Source organism: Olea europaea, chromosome 10 (assembly GCF_002742605.1).
Source record: "Olea europaea var. sylvestris chromosome 10, O_europaea_v1, whole genome shotgun sequence".
NCBI lineage: Eukaryota > Viridiplantae > Streptophyta > Magnoliopsida > Lamiales > Oleaceae > Olea > Olea europaea.
In genome coordinates, this window is record NC_036246.1 from 12,504,499 (window position 1) to 12,509,662 (window position 5,164).

Consider the following 5,164-nt stretch of genomic DNA (forward strand, 5'->3'; position numbering starts at 1 on the left):
AGCTCGATTTGTAAACCAAATCAGCCAATGGATACCTCCTGATTGGCTTATCAAATCAGTTAGTGGCTTTGTAGATAACGTGAGTAAAGTAGGGAATATCAAGGCCACGAGTTGCCATATCTATCGCAACCAAAATTAGTGTGTTTCCACTTTTAAACAATTTCAATGCTAGTTCTCTTTCTTGGAACAACAGGTAAATCAAAGTCAAATTAAGTAATAATCAATGTAGGCATAATGATACAACGTTTATGCAACTAAAGAATAAAATGATTCAATAAAATCAAGGGGATACACAACCTTTTAAATTACCAACTTATATACATTATTTAGTAGGTCAAGTTCCAATTTACAAATAAGGGTATTGTAGTAAAAATAGGCAAAACGTAATACGAAAAAATTCTGAAATCAATAAGTGTAGAGTTTAATAATGAGACTCACACAAAATAGGAATTACAGTAAAGTATAATATGAAGAATTTTACTAAAAATTGCAGAATTACTTAAATTAAATTACTCATAATGCAACTCTCTAAGTTTCAAGGCATATCAAAGAACAAGCATATTTACATATCACAATTTCGGTTTATAGTAATGCTAATAAATGAATTTTTTTAACTCATCATCTTCAAAACCCCAAATATATCAAAAATTCATCCACATTAAAAAACTCAACTAAAACTAAACTAAATATATAAATAAATCATGAAATCATAAAAAAAAAATACAATTTTTACAAATTTTCATTATAAAACTATAGCAATGGAATCACAAAATCACATTTCAAAATAACAAAAAAGAAAAAAATTGGAGAAAAAATTATCTTTTTGGCTGTACTAGCTTGTACCAAAGAGGATAAAATAATGTGAAATAAACTTGAATACAAAAAAAAAAAAAAGGTTTTTGTAATATTGAGATATAGTGAAAATTAAGGTGAAGAAGACGGGTTTGAAATTTAAATTTGGGGAATAAGATTTCACAGAGAAAGTGAAGAAGAAAGAAGAAGGTGGAATGAAAGAAGTTGAGTGAATAATTTGATATAAATTGAAGGACAACTTTGTCATTTTACCAATTAAAATATTTTAAATTTTTTTTATTCTATTTCAATGTTGGTCAAAGGCTATTTGTCCACACTCATTCTCCAACTGGGTCATTTGGCCAAATTCCCCAAAAATGGGAAAATTGCAACCAAGGTACAAAATATTTCGTTTATTAGCAGACTTTGTCCAAACATTTCATTTGTGCCACCGTGAGTACCAAATCTTTTAAAAATGTGCAGCTCAAGTCTAAATTGACAGTTTCTGTTAGTTTGACCCAAAAAACAGTCAATTGACCCCAGAAATTAAAAATTTAATAATTTGACCACATAAGACGTGGGTATTTTGAATAAAACACTTTTTTTTCTATTAAATCAAAAAATAAAAAATAAAACCATAACCCATCCCCATCTCATTATTCTCCAAATCAACCACCACATTTATCGTTGGCAGCCACCACTACCCACCGGCATCAACACCACCCATTTTCAATCCTTCCCTCCCCCTAAACCCAACCAAATTAACCCACTTGCTGTCGAAGCCGCTATCGCCTGCCACAATCATAGCCACCACAAAATATAAGCTCGACCAAACATTTGAGAAATCCCAATCTCTCACAGACTCAAGTTCTTTTCCTAGGTGTTGAAATTAAGAGAATTTAAATTTCAGAAGCAAATTTTCACACTGAAAAACATGCTGAAAATGCATGCAAAAATTGATTCTGAAGTCACTAACTTGGCCCTTTCTTCCCCAATTTCGAAATCTGCAAATGATGGTAGTTCCAAATTCAAGCTCACTTTTTCTCACTATTGCTTCTCCTTCATTATTTTTATCACTCACAAATGGTACAAATTCAAGCTCATTTTCATGGAGGTCATTGTAGTTGGTTTTGGGAGGTGTCGACGCTGGGTGCGGTGGAAAAGGGAGTGGGTTGGGGTTGGTGAAGGAGAGAAGAAAGATTGAAAGAGTGGCGGTCGAGGTGGTGATGCCGGTGGGTAGTAAGGCTGCGAGCGATTAGGGATGTCAAACAGGTCGAGCGGCTTGTCAACTCGACCACTCGACTTGCGGGCGGCTCAAGCTCGTCATTGGGCTCAATTCCACGAGCCGAGTCCTCGGCTCGTCGATCCCACGAGCCATTTTGATGAGACATGAATTTTTTTTTAAAAAAAGGTCCAAAATGTGCAAATTTATCAAAAAATTAAAAAAATCACGAGCTCGCAAGCGGCTCGTGGGCCGAGCTCGAGAAAAGGTCCAAAATGTACAAATTTACCAAAAAACTTAAAAAATCACGAGCTCGCAAGCGGCTTGTGGGCCGAGCTGAGCTCGAGCTTGGCTCATCTTTCACGAGCCACGAGCCCGTGGGTTAAAGGGCCACGCTAACTTAACTCAGCTCATTGTCATCTCTACTAGCGGTGAATGTGGTGATGGGGTGAAATGATTTTGATTTGGGGAAGAAGGAGATGGGGATGGGTTGTGACTTTAATTTTTTATTTTTAAAATTTTTTATTTAATTGGAAAAATGTGTTTTATCTAAAATACCCATGTTTTATGTGGTCAAATTATTAAATTTTTAATTTCTGGGGTCAACTGATGATTTTTAGGGTCAAACTAACGGAAACTATCAATTTAGATTTGAGCTGCACAGTTTTAAAAGGTTTGGTACTCGCGGTAGCACAAATAAAAGGTTGGGCAAAGTCTGCTAATAAACGAAAGATTTGGTACCTTGATTGCAATTTTTCCCGAAAAAATTGGCAAATTGAAGTTATAAAATAATCAAATTATTTTGCAAAGTGCCAAAAAAATAAAAAATAAAAAAATCTTGGTAAGAGAAAAGAAGAAACATTGAAATTCAAACTAGGGTTTTGGGAAGACAGAATAATTCAAATTGTTCTTTTGATTTTTAATTTTTTTAAAGTAAAGGGAAAAAGGAATGCGGATTTAAACATATAAAAAATTGGAGCTCTTCATTGAGGTGAATTGAAGAGGTGGAGCTTGGATTTGGAGCTTTATTCTTTCTAAATAGGTAAATTTCATTTTCTATGTTCGGGAAGTTTTAATTTCTATTGTTATTCAATATTTTCGAATTACATATACCTTTTGCTATATACTATGACTATGCTGAGGATTTAAGCGTTTTTAATTTGATATCTTGCTGCATTAATTACCGTACTTTTACCCTAATCTTTGGTATGTATGTCATATTTATAACGTATATACGTATACGACTTCACGCTACTTCTAAACCTAAGGTAAAAATTGTTATTTAGGGTTTCGGAATAAGATTTTGGCCCTTTTCTCTCTAAAATTTCCGCTTTTCTGTGATAGAATTTTTTGTGTTTTATTAGTCTTGTGGCTGTGGCGAAACCCTAAATCGGTTTCTTTGGTTTCTGCTGATTTTTGTGAATTCGTGGGCTTTTTATTTCAGCTGTTTCATATGTGAATTAATTATTGATTGTTTTCCATATTTTTATAATTCTCCTTACTTTCTCAGGGTTCAATTTAGACTTGTTTGGCGATTTTGATCGAAATAAATCCAGTTTGTTATTGCAGATCGGGGGGCCTTTTAGAAATCGGTAAAGTTTACAACTGTTAGCTTAAATATAATTATTCCAATTTTTAAGTGGACGTTTCTCTTTTCATTAATTGATTTTTATAGTGTCTGTGTCTGCAAGGTTTCTGTATCTTAATGAGTAACCAGGGGAATTTTTTGCTTCCATTTTACTGCAAATCTTCGAATCTACAGTTGAACTTGCGTTATTCATAATTGCAGTGGCAGCTACTAGATAGCTTTTCCTAAAAGACAATAGTTTCTTCTGTTTATTGGAATATGTAATTTGTGCTCTTCATTTCATGCAGAGTATTGTTTCTGAATAAATGTGTGCTTGTTTGTTTCTTTGTTTCTTTTGTTGTTTTATATGCCCATAGCACCCTTTTAATGTCGGTTAACTTGATGCAGGCTAGTTTTAAAGATGTGGGACCGTGGTAGTAACTGATAAGTAGTAACCTAATTGAGGTGGACATGTGTTAGTAAATGTATTTACCACTTGTTTTTGTGGGAGTCTGAGAATTATGACCATTATGGTCGGACTCTCTCAAATATCCGAATGTTTGTCTATAAACTTGAATTTAGTTTACATATTTTAAGCCTTGCCACGTGTTTGGAAAATTATAGGTTGGGTCCATCAATTTTCATTTTGCTTTGACAACTTCAGTTTGGTAGAACTCATGTTTACACTGCTTTGCTGCTTTGAATATTCTTTAATAGGGTGATTTACTTTGTTGCATAATTTGAGTTTGTAATAGTTCTAAACCGAAAAGGTCGTGCAACCTTTTTTCATAGGATTTTCTCTTCTTTTTTTTTCTTTTCTTTTTAATGAGCAAAAAGGCAAGTTGAAAGGGGGAAAAGTAGACTAGAACTAACTTATCCTCTGATAGTTGAGTTTCTAAGATCTAGTTACTTTATGTCTTTCATTAGATTTAGCAACAAACAAAATGCAATAAGGAAGGATTCTTGTAGCCAATCAAAATTTAATGAGAATATGGCTTTAGTTTGTTGTTCTCTTGATTTGCAAAGGAATAAAATTTAACATGGTTATCTGCTTCAATTTACCAAAAAATGGGCATCTGGATTTGGTTTTTAACTGCTCTAGTTAATTCATATTGATGCTCAAGTTTGTCCTATGTGCAGTAGTTTATTATGGTGGCTGCTTCGTGTACTTATTTATTTCCATTTCTATCCCAAGTTTGTCCTATGTGCAGTAGTTTATTATGGTGGCTGCTTCGTGTACTTATTCATTTCTATTTCTATCCCAATCGCTCTACCCAGAGGTTTGTTGATACCATGCATGCTACAATGCTACAGCATCTGAGCCCCCCCCCCGGGTCCTACCATCTGTTGTCCATATTAAAATTTCTTCCCAGCTACGAATTTACAAGAATCAACATGGAGATGGGACAGAAAGTTTTTGGGTTTTGCAGTGCTTTGCTTTGTGTTCTTGTCATTTGATATCTGTGAGAAAAACTATTATCAAGAAGAGCACAATAATGATACAGGATAAAGGGGGAGAGGGAGGGAGGATATATATTTTACCCGCAACCCCCCCCCCCCCCCCCCCCCCCCAACAACCCCAC

General features: G+C 34.4%; 1 protein-coding gene across 2 annotated transcripts in view; it reads left to right on the forward strand.

The window, feature by feature from the left end:
- Positions 1 to 2,834: 2,834 nt before the first annotated feature.
- Positions 2,835 to 5,164, forward strand: part of LOC111401269 — a 5,958-nt gene continuing 3,628 nt past the window's right edge. Inside the window, exons 1-2 of one of the 2 annotated variants that reach the window (XM_023028947.1) lie at positions 2,835 to 3,056; positions 3,525 to 3,606. The gene's annotated coding sequence lies outside the window, so the exon portion shown is untranslated. The remainder of the gene's footprint in view (positions 3,057 to 3,524; positions 3,607 to 5,164) is intronic. The other variant, XM_023028948.1, reaches the window with a different exon arrangement.